The following is an 18,079-nucleotide window of genomic DNA, read 5'->3' as shown; positions in this document are numbered from 1 at the left end:
AATTATCAACTTAAAAATTAGCCTGTTATATTTGGTCAGACATTTAATTAACTCACCCCTAATGCCTTGGCAGGGCCAGACCAAATGATTTCGCGGGCCTTATACAGGCCACAGGCCAGATGTTCCCCACCTCTGGTCTAAGAGGTACAGGTGCCCAGGGACCAACTACTGAACCAGTTTTTGGGGGGTTCTAACGATAATGGTGTTACTGTCATTGACGGCATTTATGGAATCCATAAAACCAAGGATTTAGTCCCTTTTCCCTCCAGTCATTTTCTTTTTCATTTCAATATTCACAGGACATTTAACCAAAGTATCACAATCATTCCTTGACCCTCAATAGTGTATCTTCACATTAGTAATAATTTACATCATAAGAAGCCCCCCTCTCACAGCCCAAGGTCACGACCACTGGCGTAGCTGCACTCGAAGACCCAGTCCAGCTCTGTACACAAGTCAATGACATCCGCCCAGCCTGGGCTGCACAAAGATGGGCCGCAGTCCGGCGAATTCCACTTGGCATTTTTTGCCCCTCATCCCCCAGGAAGAAATGGTTATCGCACGATTATCAAGTGCAGGGCCCTCTCCCTCACGTGCTGGGGAAAACTATTTCCCCTGAGGACACACGCAGACAGAACGTTTTGTGACAGGAATGGAAGAGTGGCTGCTCCTGATGACCTACTGTCCTTCCCACGCTTAGCAGAGGGGACGTCGCCTCCGGAACAGTCTCCTTTGCGCCTGCCTCTAATTCCCCCCGAGGAGGCCATCCGTGCTGGGCGGAGGGCCCCTCAGTTGGCTGGATGGTGCTCTCTTCCGGTCAGAAATCGTACCAGAGAGCTTGTGGTCGGACACACGTCTTCGGATGGTGTGTCTAGCCCAGCGGATGCGCCTTGGCCCTGATGCAGGGCAGCTGCCGAAGGCTCTTCACGTGCCATATCTTCTGTCTCAAACATCCTTAGGTTCTGTGTGGAGCCACGTCCAAAGCCGGGTGGCCAACTGCGCGCTGAAGGCCACCACCCTATTTGGGGGACTTCATCTTGCCATTTGGAGGTAGGTACAATGAGGCTGCTGTGGGGGGGGCCCCAGGGGGACCCGACGGAGGCGTTGTCTCTTATCCTAAGAGGTTCGAGCACAAGCATGCCCACACAGCATGGTCCCAGCTGCCATTTTGGAGATGTGAGTTGGTGGCCACTGACATCACAATCCTTCGGCTGCCTCCCAGGGGCGGCGCTGCTGTCTTGCTCTAACCACACATACACACACACTTGCCACACTTGGCTCTCATAGACTGGAAGGACAGAGGCTCCTCCTGAGCAAAGGGGCCGACCTGCAGAGAGGGTTAAGTTTCAGTAAAGCGCGCCCGGGAAGGCAGAAGGACAGCAGCAGCCGAGACAGTCAGGGATCATTCCACCCGTCGGGGCTCCTCTCAGAACATTCCAGGGGAGCATTCAGAGGCGGCGGCAGCCTCGGTCCCTTTCTCATTTCCACATTATCTGCTTGGAAACCAAATGAAAGCAACAAAGAGAGGAACGGGGAAGGAACAAAGACAATCTAAAGAAAGGACGAAAAAGGACAAGCAAGCAGCAGCAGCAGAGTCCCGGCCACCCCCATGCAGGAACCGAGAGGCCACAAGCCACACAGCCGAGTCCCTTTGGCATCCAAGTCTAGCACTGGCAAACCACGTCCAGCACCGAGTCACCGGCCTGGCCAGCGCTGGGCGGGACTTCTTGAGAGCGAAGCTGGGCGGGATTGCGGGGCAGGGTCGCCACAGCCCTCATTCTGGGTGTCGCACGGGCAGCATGGGTCACATTTCCAAACTCGCAGTAAGCTTGTTAGCACAGGGATCGAAGTCACGAGAAGGAAAAGAAAGAGGCCACAGAAACAGAGAAGCACACAATCCCAGCGCCCTGGGAGGCGGCGAAGCATAAAGGGAGAGCTCCGAGCTCTGGTGCAGGGGCGGCCCTGAGTGTAAATCCTGCATGTACTACCTTCCGCCCGTCAGGCTCAGGGTCCTCGTCTGTGAAACGGAGGCAGAACCACCCACAGCTCAGAGGAAATGCCTAGCAAACGCCACTGCTCTGGGCTGTGGCTTTCGTACTGGGTACGTGGCGGCACCCGTGGGCTTGTGGCTCTAGAAGCCACTGCTAAAGCGCCCGCCACCTCCCCCGGACCCCCTCCTTCCGGCAGCACCCCCCTGGAAGCTGTATGATGCAGCCCACGCTCCTTTCCCAGGCCCCCCAGCAGTGAGGACACTCAGGGCTCTGGGCCTGCAAAAGGTCCAGGGCCCCCACACAGGCCATGGCCCTGACCTTCAGGTCCTGGATCTAGGGCTGCACCAGGAGGGAATTCACAGAAATGTCAAAGAAGTCTCAGCCAAGCCCTAACCGGTTGGGCTCAGTGGATAGAGTGTTGGCCTGCGGACTGGAGGGTCCCAGGTTCGACTCCGGTCAAGGGCATGTACCTTGGTTGTGGGCACATACCCAGTAGGGAATGTGCAAGAGGCAGCTGATCGATGTTTCCCTCTCATCAATGTTTCTAGCTCTCTATCCCTCTCCCTTCCTCTCTGTAAAAAATCAATAAAAATAAAAATAAAAAGTCTCAGCCAAGTGCACAGCAGACCCAGGAACCACAAGAGACAAACATAAGCAGCAAGGACAGTGAATCAGAGAGACAGGCCATCAACCGGCCCCGAAGACCAGCTACGGTGTGGAGTGACAGGAGCAGGGGGCCTGCCACCCACGTGGCCTCATTCCCTAGAAGGCCCGGGAAAGGTAGGGAAGGCACTCATTTGAGACCCATGCTAGCCCTCCTGGCCGCTGGTAAGAGGAGAAGCAAAGGGTTAAGACACAGGGTGCGCGGAGTGGAGAGCAGGCCCCAGGTCTGAGAGAGTTCCCATCACCCCAGCTGCCTCGGATGCCCCCAATTAGCAAAGCACCACATTCAGTATTAGAATATATGGATGGCCTAGATTAGTGGTCGGCAAACTCATTAGTCAACAGAGCCAAATATCAACAGTACAACAATTGAAATTTCTTTTGAGAGCCCAATTTTTTAAATTTAAACTTCTTCTAACGCCACTTCTTCAAAGTAGACTCGCCCAGGCCGTGGTATTTTGTGGAAGAGCCACACTCAAGGGGCCAAAGAGCCGCATGTGGCTCGCGAGCTGCGGTTTGCCGACAACTGGCCTAGATGGTTTGGCTCAGTGGATAGAGCGTCGGCCTGTGGACTGAAAGGTCCCTCGATTCCAGACCTTATGACTAGACTCGTTCCTGGGAGGCAGCCGAAGGACTGTGGGTAGCCTGGGTTGAGGGCTCGATCCCCAGTAGGGGACATACAGGAAGCAGCCGGTCAATGATTCTCTCTCAGCATTGCTGTTTCTATCTCTCTCTCCCTCTCCATCTCCCTTTCTCTCTATCAACAAAAATACATTAAAATATATATATATATAAGGATGTTTGAGACAGTGTCTCTGCATTCAATAACCTTGACTTGAGTGCCTGATCTTTCTTTCTCCTAGCCCCGGGTGGAACCGGTGAGTCCCAACTCATCATTTGAGACAGTTCAACCACAGTGGGCAGGGAAGGCACCTCCATCCTCACACAGAATCCTGAACACTCTGTGCACGCCCCACCTGGCGCCTATCGAATTGCACTGATGCGCCCGCACGGCTGCTTCCCAATAGGAGCAGGAACCTGAGGTCCCTTTGGGAGAGAACACTGGTGATCTGAGCTGGCTACTTGGGGCTCTGGGGAGACTGGACTTAGAAGTCACCCCCAGGGTCCGGAAGAAAGAATGCTGGGGGCAGTGGTGACCCCGGGCTTATCAGCTTACCCAAATCAGAACTCCTTGGTGACAGGAATCCTGCTGAATTTGGGTTTTCTAGAATCCCGATATAATTGCTGGTCTTTTCTAATGGGTGCTCAATAAGAAAAATAATAAAAATTGAATGACTGATTTAAAAAAAAATGGTGAAAACTGGAGTGTGCCAAGACAAAATCCAGATTTAAAGTTAAAAGGACAGCCAGTCACAAAAGACCACATGTATATGATTCCACTTAGATGAGACATCCCCTACAGGCAAATCTATAGGGACAGAAAGGAGGTGAGTGGTTGGCAGGGCTGGGAGGATGGGTGGAATAGGGGGTGGTAGCTAAAGGTACGGGGTTCCTTTTGGAGGTGATGAAAATAGTCTAAAATGGCGGTGGTGGCACTATCTGTGAATATGCTAAAATTCATGGAATGGTATACTTTAAATGGGTTAATTATATGGCATGTGAATTACATATCAAAAAAGGTGGTATTTAAAAATTAAAATAAAAACTAAAAGGACACATGATGCAAAGTCAACAAGGACAGAAGGAAGGTCGTGGTCTGGGTGACCCGAGAGGCCTGCACAGAGACAGACTCTGGGCTGGGTCTCCCCACAGAGCAGCACTTAGGGCAGCCGGAGAAGGGGGGGGGGGGGCCATCCCGACAGAAGGAGTGATGGGACCATCAGGGAAGTCTGGCTGAGGCCGGACGGTATGTGGTTTGACCTTATGACTAGATGCGTTCCCTTGGGGAGCCCATCTGAAGCCAGGGCTTTAAACCACTTACACTCTGATTTATGACTTCTAAATTTATAGCTCAAGGTCAGCCTTCTCTCTTGAACTCCGGCTTTGTGTCTCCGGCCGCCTACTCATCATCTCCCCCTGAGCTATCTGTGGCGGATAGAGGAACGGGGATGTCCGAGACCCTGGAACCTGTGAATGTGGTACTTTGCAGACATGAGAGTCTTTACAGATGTAATTCAGCTCAGGGCCTTGAGGTGGGGAGGGTCTCCCGGGTTACCCAATGGAGCCCATATAATCACGTGCATCCCTGAAAGGAGCGGAGACTCTTTCCTGGCAGTGGAAAACGATGTAACGAAAGTGTGGTCAGAGAAATGCAGCACTGCTGGCTTTGAAGAGGGAGGAAGGGGCCACAAGCCAGAGAAAGCGGGAAGCCTCTAGAATCCAGAAGTTCTCCCGGAGAGCCGCCAGAAAAGAACACGGCCCTGCCAACGCTCGATTTTAGCCCGGCGAGACCGGTATCGGCCATCTGGCCAGCAGAACTGTTAGAAAACGTGTTGTTTCAAACCTGGGATCGTTTGTTACAAACAGCAGTATAAAATTAACTTATCTAATCAGAATATCAAACTTTGGATGTCCAAACCAGACCTTTCGATGCACACCTCCAAAATGTTATCCTCCCCATTTCAGTCAAGGACAACTTCATGTTTCCAGTCACTCAGCCAAAAACCTTGGCACCATCCCTGACTCCACTCTCTTGCTCATGCTCAACCGCACAACACATCCATCAGCAAATCCTGCAAATTATACCCAGATCGGATCGCTGCTTCTCACAACCTCCACCACCCTGGCGGGCACATGGCACTGTCATCACTCAACTCAGATGGCAACAGCCTCCCAATTAGTCTCTCGTGGCCCCTCCTCTACTATATGTCTCCTCAGGGCAGCCAGAAAGCACCTGAAACCATAAAGCAGCTTTTAGGGAACTTCTATGCTCAAAACCCTCCCCACTTCATTCAGAATGCCTTTCCAAGTCCTCCCGGTGGCCTGTGCGGCCCTATGTGACCTTGCCCCGTGACATCTCTCATCTTCCTTCCATCACACTCCCTTCCCTTCTCCACTCACCCCCCACCAGCCACCTCTGGTTCCTTCAGGACTACCTCAGGGCCTCTGTACCTGCTGTCATCACTCTTCTCCTTCCAGATCTGTGCATGGCTCACCCTCTCACTTCACTCAGACCTTTACTTCCTTGTCCCTGACCAGGGCCGCTTCCTGACCATCACCACCTCCCTCTGTCACTGTTCGCGCCTCCCCAATTCTACTTCTCTTGGCACGGATCACTCTCAACGGTATCTATTGTAGACCCATTTACCATATCACCCCGTTGTCGAGTGTCAGCTCTCAAGAACCAGGACTTTGTTTTGTTCACTGTTGTGTCCCCAACAAAAATAGTCCCTGACACTGACATATTAGTTGAATGAGAAAATGAAGTAATCACTTGGCTTTCCCCTTTGGAAGTGAGAACCACTGATGTTTTCTTATGGGCTGAAGAATGTAACCCAGGCCCCACGGTGATTAAGCAATGGCATGACCACGGGCAGGGGCGATGGGGCACCGAGGACCAATCCGGAGGATTCCTACGCAATGGTCCAGTGTGAGGGAGACCGACAGGCACCGGGGAGGGGGCGGCGGCATGTTCCATGTCCCCCCTTTTCCTTGATTCAGCAAATACACACGCTGGGCTCTGTGTGAGGCACAGTCAGGAACACGGACGGCGTAGGGCATGGCCTCGCCCCCCTGGAAGCTGCAGCCTTGCTCTGCAGACAGTGGTTTGGTTTGGGTTCCCATTTGTGAGACCAAACAGTGAGCTATCACAGGGCACCAGAAGCAAAGGGGAAATAGTAAAAGTTGGTGGCAGGCAGATCAGAGCAAAAAAGCAAGGACTAAAAGTGGCAGGGAGAGCCCGCAGCAAAACTGGCCAAAAAAACATCTGCAGGTGGGTTTCTCTTAGGCCACCATGGGCAATGGAATACAGCCAGGAAGACTCGCAGGGGAAGGTAGCGTTCAGCCGGGAGATAAGCTCTTACCACCTCCCTCCCCTCCCCTCCTCTCAGACCCGCACACACTTTACAAGGGTCCCACTAGCACCCTGATTTCGGTTTTGCCCACATCCTTTTAGTCATCCAGACTCTAGTCCTGCAGGTTGGCCGACACACCTCCCCAGCACCCCAACATCCAGACCTCCACCTGGCCCACACATCCCGGCCTCTCCTCGTCTCCACTATCACACTCTAGGCCTTCGGCAGGGCATCGTATAACCCTAACATTTTGTGGACTGTCTTTCTGCTTTGGACTCCTTGTGTCACACCACTGAACGTCTCTGCTCACAAGTCTTCAGTGCTGTCCCAGTTCCCAAAGAAAACTAGCCACTCACTCAGCCCAACATTTAAGGCTTTCTTCCACCTGACCACTCTCTCACTTTCCCCTCCTGCCCCTCACCTAGCCTCGTCCAGCCTCCACGGACTACAGTACACGCATGCCCCTTCCAGATGTGTACCGCCCAATGCAGGAGCCACTGGCCACATGGAGCTATTAAGATGAAATAAAGTTTAAAATTCAGTTCCTCAGTGGCACCAGCCACACTTTCAGCACACCACAGCCACATGTGGCTAGTGGCTACCCTACTGGTCAGTGTACAAAGGAAATACTTTTATCACCGCAGCAAGTTCCATCGGACGGTACCACTCTACATCTTTAATGTCCTCCCAATTCATTGGTACGCCTTCCAACATTTGCTACTTCTTTGCAAAAACGGCACCAGTGCCATAATGCATGTTAGGTCAGGAGCAATCCCTTCCTTCTCCCAAACTTCACATGTAAGTTTTGTGGGTCCCTCAAAGGTTACTGCTGTGCCTCCTTCCTTAACTTCTTGGTAACATCAAGCTCGGTGAGAACAGATCGCTTTGAAAATCTGAAATTCCTAATGAAGCGCCAAAGAATAATTTTACAGGCATCTTCACCCCAGAAACAAAATGGTGAAGGCATCACGTATGTGAGGTATCCAACAGTAATCAAATGATTCTGTGCCTGAAAACTTGAATTCTACCAGCTATGATTTGCTTCCATTGTAACCACTGATGCACGCCAAGAATAGAATTCTGGCTTTCTATATCCAGGGTTTAAATTTATTATTGATTTATGCTTTGTGCTGGGTGACGGATTTCTTCTGATTCTGCAGATGGCAAATGCCTTTATTCAAAAAGTAAACACAATGGAGCTCAAATTGATGGCACCATATTAGGGCTAATTTCAGACTCTACACTTGATGCCACTAATTGCCGGACTGCCTTGCTTTTCCCCACGAATGATGCACAGTCACGGGCTTCAACGCTGTGGGAGGGACAGAAAGAAAGATGCAAAGCTTTGTGGGAATGCACAGCAGCTCTGAGTCAGGCCGGCTTCGCGGGAGGTCACAGACCTGCAGCCGCAGGTAGGGCACTTGATAGAGATGCACAGTCAAGGGCCCCAGACCTGTGTGTGCTTGTTTGGGGGCTTTTCTTTTTTAACTGAAGTACAGTTTCTATATGGTGCGTGGCACAGACCTTAGTGTACAGTCCCATGAGTTGTGACAAAGTATCCCTTTAGATCCAATTAAAATTTGTCACCATCTCAACTCTTCTGTTTAAATATATATATTTTATTGATTTCAGAGAGGAAGGGAGAGGGAGAGAGAGCAACATCAATGATGAGAGAGAATCATTGATTGACTGCCTCCTCCAGGCCCCCTACTGGGGATCGAACCCGCAACCCGGGCACGTGCCCTTGACTGGAATCGAACCCGGGACCCTTTAGTCTGCGGGCCGATGCTCTATTCGCTGAGCCAAATCAGCTAGGGCTCAACTATTTTTAAGTGTGCAGTTCAGCAGTGTGAACTATATTCACATTGTTGTGCAGCTGATTTCTAGAGCTTGTTCACCTTGCCAAACAAACTCTGTACACCAAACAGCTCCCTGCAGAGGCTGTGGGGGTGTTTTTCACCAAGCCCTCCAGGTGATTCTGATGCCTGCTAGCATTAGAGAAATACTGCTCCAATGACCCCAGGCTGTGGGGGCTTCTAGAAGAGCAGAGCAAAGCAGCAGGTGTAAGAGGCCTGGCACCCAGGAAAGACAGTAGCAGGAGATGTGTTACCTGGCTGCTTCTGAGTCCCCAAAGCCAATCCGGAGTGCCCGGTGTGGCCACGGCTCTGCCTTAGATACTAGGGAGAGCCAAACACGGACAAACGAACTTTTCTCCAAAACGTGTGTAGTCATCACAAGTTGAATAAGAAAACTGTATTCTTGCCCTAGCCAGTTTTGCTCAGTGGTTAGAGTGTCAGCCTGTGGACTGAAGGGTCTCAGGTTTGATTCTAGTCAAGGGCATGTACCTCGGTTGCAGCACCTCAATCGGGGCACATGTGGGAGGCAACCCATCAATGTGTCTCCCACTTCAATGTTTCTCTCTCTCCTCTCCCCATCCCTTTAACTCTCTCTAAAAATCAATGGAACAAATAAATACCCTTGGGTTGAGGACAAACAACAAAAAAAGAAAACTGTACTTCTCAACATTAGACCAGATTCTGGAAATTCCATTTGATGGCCCTAAAGCAGAATTGGAAAGCTATAAACTCTGAGTGGAAGAGGGTGATTGTATTTTCATCAGTGGCCGCACCGGTCATTTAATTCTGACTCTGAATTTTATCTGTCCATTTTAATCATTTATGTCTCTCGCTTGGCAATTCCCAGCGGACTCTCTGCAGAGGAAATGTTGGGAGGGTACGATAACACAAAGGCAATAACCAGGGGCGTTGCAAACCACAGAATACTTGTGATTTACAAGTCATTAGAAGCAAGAGGCATTTACTGCTCTTTGCAGGCAAAGGGGGATTGCATCATGAATAATGGAAAACAGCAAAGTGCATTCAGAACTCTCCCGCAGACCATGGTCTCTCCAGGCCACACCGAACACATTCACCGCGGGCTTCCTGTGCGCCAGACACCTGACAATGCACACTCAGCGCACCCCAGCCTCTGCAGGACCCAAGTCAGGCGGACCTGGGCCATTTCGCTTCAAGAGGTGGGTTTCCGGATCATCGTCTCCTGACTCTCAAAAATTGCAATGATTTGGACACCACAGTAGTTCGAGAGCTAGGAATTTCAGCCCGGCCGGTGTGGCTCAGTGGTTGAGCGTTGACCTATGAACCAGGACATCATGGTTTGGTTCCCAGTCAGGGCACATGCCCGGGTTGTGGGCTCAATCCCCAGTGTGGGGTGTGCCGGAGGCAGCCAATCAATGATTCTCTCTCTTCATTGATGTTTCTATCTTCTTCTCCCTTTCTGAAATCAACAAAATATATATATTTTAAAAGAGCTAGGAATTGCAGAAACAACCCGAAGCTTGAGCAATTTTTGACAAACCGAGGAAAAAGCATCTGGGAGAAAACGGGACCTAGTGTTTATCAGGGGGAAAAAGAAATCAACCCAAAACTAAACCACCACAGCTCTTCATTTTATGATGACGAAGCCCCAATAAGGTTCTATTAAAGCTACAATCTCCAAATCCCACTCAATAGTTTTTGGCTCCAATAATAAGCATTTCTCTGCTTTTTAATTTGCATTCTGTCCATTTTTTTCGAGCCACTGTGACAGAGGCTATTAAAGAAAGGTTTCCCTGTACTTTATTAAAATGTGAATTGATGCTCAGTATTCTAAGAGGGTAATTGCAGCAATTCATATTTTTTTCATATTATCCCAACTGCCATAAAATCCGAATGAGGCTTATTCTGTCTTCTACTTTAAAAACTGTCACATTACCATACCGTGCTTCTACGGCTCTGAAATTCTTCATTCAGTGCAACTTCCAGGGGAAATCGGCGAGGCAGCTCTAACCATGCTAGGGTAATGTGAGCACCGGGCGGTGAGCACAATTAGTGATCAGGACGGTGGGATTATTTTATTAAGCATAAAAAGAAGAGAGTAGCCCTAGCTGGTTTGGCTCAGTGGATAGAGCGTCAGCCTGCAGACTGAAAGGTCCTGGGTTTGATTCCAGTCAAGGGCACATGCCCGGGTTGCGGGTTTGGTCCCCAGTAGGGGGCGTGCGGGAGGCAGCCAATCAATGATTCTCATCATTGATGTTTCTATTTCTCTCTCCCTCTACTTTCCTCTCTGAAATTACCGTACTTTCCGGCATATAAGACGACTGGGTGTAAAAGATTTTCATGGGTTAAAAAGTCATTTTTTAAAAAAAAGGCGTTTTATACACTGGAAAATATGGTATATTGGACTATATTGATGGAATTAGATATAATGGATTAGCTATATTGTACTACTGTATTTTCCGGCATATAAAACGACTTTTTAACCCAGGAAAATCTTATACGCCCAGTCGTCTTATACGCCGGAAAATACGGTAAAATATATATATATGGGAGTAGATGTGAAGGTGTAAATAGACTCAGATAGGATCTATACTCTTCTAAACATGGAGTTCCTGTTTTTCTTTTTTTAGATAACTCTGGTGCACAGGATTCCCATTTTCCAGCACAACATAGCCCTGTGATGACTCTCGAAGCTCAGTTTTCTGTCACTTGCATGAGCATTTTGACAAATGCTCTACTCTTGGACAGTAAGTCTTCATCCCATAAAACAGACCATGAAGCCCTCATGAGTTTATAAATAACCCATGCGATGTAATACTAGATCTGAAATTAATATTTAACTGCATACTTTATTATGCCATTCATAATCTAGTGTCTTTAGAACTAAAAAAAAAACCCACTTCTGACATTTAACTTTTGACATTAAGTGCTTCATTTTTTGAGAATTAAAAGTATTGGTTTTTGTTTCGAGTAGGTTTTTTGTTGTTTGTTTTTTTTGTTTTTGTTTTTGTTTTGTCAACTTGATCTAAAAAAACTGCATAAAAGACTGGTGCAGCCGCTGTGGAAAACAGTATGGAGTTTCCTCAAAAAACTGAAAATGGAACTTTCATTTGACCCAGTAATCCCACTCCTAGGAATATATCCTAAGAAACTGGAAACACCAATCAGAAAGGATATATGCACCTCTATGTTAATAGCAGCACAATTTACAATAGCTAAGATTTGGAAACAGCCTAGGTGCCCGTCAACAGATGACTGGATCAGAAAACTATGGTACATCTACACAATGGAATACTATGCTGCCATAAAAAAGAAAGAATTCTCATCATTTGCAGCAACCTGGATGGAATTGGAGAGCCTTACGATAAGTGAAATAAGCCAGTCAATGAAAGAAAAATACCACATGATCTCACTCATTTGTGGATAATAAAGAACCTTATAAACTGATGAACAAAAAGATAGATGCAGAGGCAGTAAAGCATCAAACAGACTGTCAAATTACAGCTGGAAGGTTAGGGAGAGGTGGGGGAGATAAGAGATCAACCGAAGGACTTGTATGCATGCATATAAGCATAACCAATGGACGCAAAACACTGGGGGGTGAGGGCATGTATGGGAGTGGGGTAGGGGGGCAATGGTAAGATATGTACACATATAATACCTTAATTAAAAAAATAATAAAAATTTAAAAAACCTGCATAAAACTGCCTTAAAAACCAACATCATCACACACTGGATGGAGACAAAGGGACCAGGACAGAACCGCCATAGAGTGAGTCCCCACACATCTGCTTCAGAGCAAGAACTAAGAGGAGGGAGAGGGTGAGGGCAGGGGAAACAAGCGCTCCACAGAGGCAAGGCTCGTAATGAGAGGACTGTGTGATTCTTGCGAGATGATGTTTCCGGGAAGGGTAAGTAGATACCATTCAGCTCGTGTACATTCCCATAGCCGCTGTACCTCCCTACAGAACAGCCAGCTTCGTACAAACACAGAGCAACACAGGGTGGCTCGCCCCACTGGGTGGTCCTAGACAGCAACAGACGAAATCCTGGAACCTCATTTGAAACTAATGCTACATTTTGATGAAAGGATGTACCAGTAAGTGGAATCTGACACTCAATCCTATTTAAATGAAAAGATCCTTAATGGGAAAAGATGTTGCAGTGGTAACTGTAACTGTAATTGTTGTCCATTATTTCTTCTTACCTCTAAAAGTGCAGCCAAGAAATGGACAAAACAGTGCCCCACATCATGACGAACTAATTGGCTTAATATAAAAAAATTCTTATAAAACAGTAATTTTAAAAGTCCAATGAATTGGAAAATGAGCAAAGGCTATAAACAAGACATTAAAAACAAGAGAAATACAAGTGGCAATAAATATGTGAAACATTCTAAACTTCATTCACAATTTAAAAAATAGAAATTAAAATGAGATGCCATTTTTCTTCTTTAAAAAAAAAAAGCTGGAGAGAAAATAGGAATGCGGTAGCCATTCCCAATGGGAATAGCAGCCCTCACACACTGCTGTGGGAGTATAAATTTGGCTCAATCTTGGAGGCAATTTGGCTACACTTAGCAAAATTTTAAATTTCCGCTCTTGTCAACTACATTCCACTTAAATTCCACTGTGTAAAATATATTTGCGTAACTGTGTAGAGTACCATTTCTAAAAGAAAAACTGGACAACCTGGTTAAATAAATTATTGGTTAAATTAGTTAAGGTATATGACTCCATGAATTATCAGATATTCATAGAGTTGAATGCTTTGTAACTATTAAAAGGAATGCAAATGATCTCTAAAAACTGACATGGAAAGATATCTAAGACACACTTAAAAATTAAAAAGCCACGTTCTAAATACATTATCTGTAGTGTGATTCCATTGCTATAAAAATTTTTAAAGAATATATATATTTTTTTCTGTGCAAATAAACTCCCCAGAAGAGACACACTGCCCTTGTAGGCAGTAACATCAGAATGAAGAGTTGAAATGGTGGACTTTCACTTCTGACTTCCTAAACACCTATGCTGTATTTTTAATGCAACAATTATGTTGTTTCACAATAATTTTTAAAGTCTTTCTCCTCCCATTACCAAGTTACTAAATCTATGAACTGTCAAAAATGACTTCATGGTTTCACGTCTGGTTTAATTCTGAGGCTCTTGGGAGGTGGGGGTGGGGGGGCATGAAGCAATGGGGAGCAGTGGCAGACTGGGAAAAGCGAGTGTGAAAAGTTTCACTGTGTTCAAAAAGCAAAGCCAGTTACTTGCTCCCAATAACGCATCCAGCTGAGCTGACTGCTTTCCTCAAAGGGAGCAATTAAATGATTTCCTCTATTTTTAAGCCAGAGGTCAATCCCAGTTTTATTTCCATGGTACATCTAATGTATTTGGTGACTGCCAACCTCCTCACCTGCTGTGGCAGGCTGAACAATGGCCTAAAGCTGTCCAAGTCCTCATCCCCAGGACAGTGACTATGTTAGGTTATGTGGCAGTGGAGAATTAAGATTGCTCATCAGCAGATCTTAAAGTAGGGAGATTATCCTCAAATATCTCAGTGTTCCCAATGTAACCACAAGAATCATTACAAGAGGGAGGCAGAAGAGGGAAGCCAGAAGGAGATGACTATGGAAAGCAGGGTCAAAGAGAAGCAATGTTCTTGAGCCTGAAGACAGGGCGAAGTAATGCAGGCCGCCTCTAGAAGCTAGAAAAGCCAAGGAAACAGAGTTTCTCCGAGCGTCTCCAGAAAGGAATATAGCCCTGCCAACACCTTGACTTTAGTCCACTGAGACCTGCGTCAGACTTCTAACCTCCAGAACTGCAGAATCATAAGTTTATGCTCTTTTAAGATGTTAAATTTGTGGCAATTTGTTACAGCAGCAATAGAAAACTAATACAGCCTACCTACACTTCCTATGTTTCTTTACATAGACTTCCTCTTGTGGACAAACCTGGGGTATGCTGTGAAAATCAGCCCACTTGGGCAACCCACCTTACAGATGCCCAATGGCATGGGGCCACACTGCCAACTCAGTTGGCTGATTTTTAGGACTCCCTGAGAGAGAACCCAGGTAAGACAGCAGCAATAAAACTGCCTTGATGGTTATTTAGCTACATCTGCAGAAACCTAATTTGAATAAGTTATTAATGAAAGTCCTTTGTAAATCATACCAAAAAATATACCTGTCATCGTTTATACCCACACTACTCTTTTGGAAGACTAACAAAAAAAGAAATGAATCTCCATCAGGAACCCAGAATAGCATAAAAACAAATGCTCTTCAGGATTTTTCAATATACTTCAATCCTACCAACAGGAACAGAATAGGTAGATCAAAGAAAATTGGAATAAAGACTGACTTACTATTGAGTACTTACTATGTGCCAGATACTGAGCTGAACACTAAAAATATCTGATCTCATCTAATTCTCATAACATTTCCAACAGGGAGTTACTATGGTCGTTACCACTGATAACTCACATGTCCACACTGTCACACCAAGTGAAAGAGCTTGGGTTCAACTGCTCTGTCAGCCTCCAGAGCAGGGACTCTACAGAGACATCATGCTAATCCCCTCCCTATCGAGGGACAAGTTAAACTGGCCTCTGCTCTACACCAAAGGGCTCCAGAGAAGAGAAGGCTAGCTTCATCCCATGATCCTAGAAGTGCACTCATTTAATTGCACCTCTCCCAAATACCCTGCGGCTTTGAAAAACATCATTACTCATCTCAACAGCCCAATGATCTAAAACAAGACCTCTCACTGACTTTTTTATTTTGTATCTTATGTTCTACCGACAGCTTCCTTCAAGGAACCTGTGTTCTGAAACGATATAAACAAAAAGCCTGCTTTTGTGAGGTGGGCACGCTGAGGTTTAGAAAGGCTTTCTGGTAAGGCTCAGGAAGTGACCGTGGTAACATCTACCTCTCACTTCTGGGCACAGGAGCTCCACTCACCTGGTTAAGAACCACTGATCCCACAGAGCAATATCTAAAACAGGCGGGCATTTAGTCAGCATGGGCATGTCTATACAAAATCCCATGCTAAATAAAGTTTTTCGCTCTAAGATGTCATCATAATGGAATTTTTAAAAGGCATGTAAACATAAGCGTAGTCCCTTTCTCTTGCTTCCATTTCTTTCCTCAGTCTATAAAATCGGCATCAGTCTACTATGCGAAACCCTCACAATCCCCAAAGGAGGCATTTTCTCCCTGAATTACGGAATATATTTCTCTTTGAAGCCAGACTACAAGTTGGCGCTGCATTTTAGTACAGGAGCCACTGAAAAGAAGATATTTGAAATATGAAACACATTTTCCGAATAATGTCATTCATGGAGTAGGTCCATTTCCAGATTATAACCCACAAAGCTCTTCGAAACTCTTAATGCGGGTTAAATACTACACATTCACTGTAAGGAGTTGAGATTCGATATTCTTGTAATATTAACTTTAAAATAATAACAAAATAGGTACACACAGATCTTATTCTTTTTAAAGGAAAGAAATTCTGATGGAATCAAGTCAAATGTAAATAAAGATTTGGGGCAATCTGAAGACCACTTCTATGGTTTTAAGGATTGATACACTATTCTCAAGGATGTTTCATTTCATTTCCAAAAAGTTATGGTTTCTCTTTCCTCCATGGGACTGTATTTCCACCACTCTTCTTACACTAATTCACGATGAGGCCATTTGCTGAGATTATCGTACCCCATAGAGAGAGCCGCATGCAACATAAGGAAAATCCAGTGTCCACTTAGTTGGCTGTGAACAATGAATGACGGAGAACAAGATGGTGGTGATAGGGTATCACATGACACCTGACCACATTTGTCACCTCACAGAGTCCACCCACTTCACTTGGCCCTTGTTGCCCTAAATCTATCTGCAGGGGCCAAGGACAGCTATGGTCCAGGGGTGAGGGGGGACAGGACGGACAGCCACATAGCTGCTGGCCAAATCACTAACAGGACAATTCTGCAGCTCTCTGTCGTCGTCTGGCTCTGCTTCATTCCCACACACACAGTCTAATATGCTGCCTAGTTGCTCACACCTATCATGGTGTGACCAAAATTTTTAAAATTTACAATTATGATTTAGTACTCGGTAAGCCCCTGCCCTGCACAGCACCTAATCCATCTACAACTCAATTCAAATTGCAAAAGGGATACGGGAACTCATTGATTAATTCAGGCAGAGCCCAAAGTACTGTGTATGTGAGAAAGATTTTCCTGTTTTCTTCAGCAACATTCTTTCCCCAAGACCATAAATCTCTGAGCGTTGACTTTCCATCTTAGGAAAGTGAACGTCATCCAAGGCAGCATATAAATCACCTTGAGAATAGTTATTCATCATGAGCAAATAAAAATATAAGCCAGGCAGATGGTGAAAGGCTCATTTATACTGGGAGAATTTCATGGGACTAGGCAAGCAAGGCGGGGAAGCAGAGGGGGTTGTAAAATCTGAGGATAGATTTATAGGATGAGAATTAACACCCAAAACAACAGAATACTAAAAAGTATCATACCACATCGCTACCATCTCTTGGACGCTTCACCTCGGGTTCAGATCTGACTTCCTCCCTTGGCGGTAACAGGAATGAGAGGAAGGCAAAGAGAAGAGGAGGAGGAGGGCCAACCCATACTAAACACTGCAGTGTGTCAAGCCCTTTTCATTCACCAGTTTCAAAGCGCTTAATCCTTTGGGTACGGCTGCAGGAGAGAAGAGATTATAGCACTTGGTGCTGATTTTTTTCATATGGCTCCAGCTCACAAATGGCAACTCTGAGGTGGCTCCCTCCCTAACACTCTGGAGAGTGTTTATGTCACAAAGCCACACTGGCCTGGGGGGAGGGGAGAGATGGCAAGCAACTGGTGACCCCCTCCTAAGGCTACCCCCAAAGTCTCGCTTATTTCAGTGTTGAAATCCTTTAAGAGCCCCGAGATACCCTACTGACCCCTGAGAAAATATGATTTGGGATCTTCCACTATATTCCACTTCTCTTATAAAGGCAACACCCAGCCAAGAAAATAAAACCTTGTTATCACCCAGGTAAAGGAAAAAAGAGGAAGAGGAAGGGAAAGGGGATAGAGGAAGAATATAAAGTGAAATGAATCCCCCAAGTAGCATAGGAAATTACACTATTACGCCTTGTACTCATGAGTGCTGGCAAAAACTAAGTTCAAGAAGCCCTTAAAAAATGCACCCAGGACCCTAGCTGGTTTGGCTCAGTAGATAAAGTGTTGGCCTGTGAACTGAAGGGTCCCGGGTTCAATTTTGGTCAAGGGCACATGCCTGGGTTGTGGGCTCGGTCCCCAGTGTGAGGTGTGCAGGGGGCAGCCAATCAATGATTCTCTCTCATCGTTAATGTTTCTCTCTCTCTCCCTCTTCCTTCCTCTCTGAAATCAATCCTATATAATAAAAGGCTAATATGCAAATTGACCAAACGGCAGAACGACCGGTTGCTATGATGCACACTGACCACCAGGGGGCAGACACTCAACACAGGAGCTGCCCCCTGGTGGTCAGTGCGCTCCCACAGGGGGAGTGCTGCTCAGCCAGAAGCCGGCCTCACAACTGGCGAGTGGCGAGAGCCACTCCTGCCTT

At 46.6% G+C, this 18,079-nt stretch overlaps 1 protein-coding gene across 2 annotated transcripts in view; it reads right to left on the bottom strand.

Annotated features, from left to right (window-relative positions):
* The window catches only part of OSBPL10 (oxysterol binding protein like 10), a 213,455-nt gene that overhangs the window by 26,068 nt on the left and 169,308 nt on the right, over window positions 1–18,079 (bottom strand). The gene's annotated exons all lie outside the window — the stretch shown is intronic.

The sequence above is a fragment of the Cnephaeus nilssonii genome (genome assembly GCF_951640355.1).
Source record: "Cnephaeus nilssonii genome assembly, chromosome: 17".
NCBI lineage: Eukaryota > Metazoa > Chordata > Mammalia > Chiroptera > Vespertilionidae > Cnephaeus > Cnephaeus nilssonii.
Note: the sequence above shows the minus strand (reverse complement) of the source record. Positions and strands in the feature narration are given on the sequence as shown.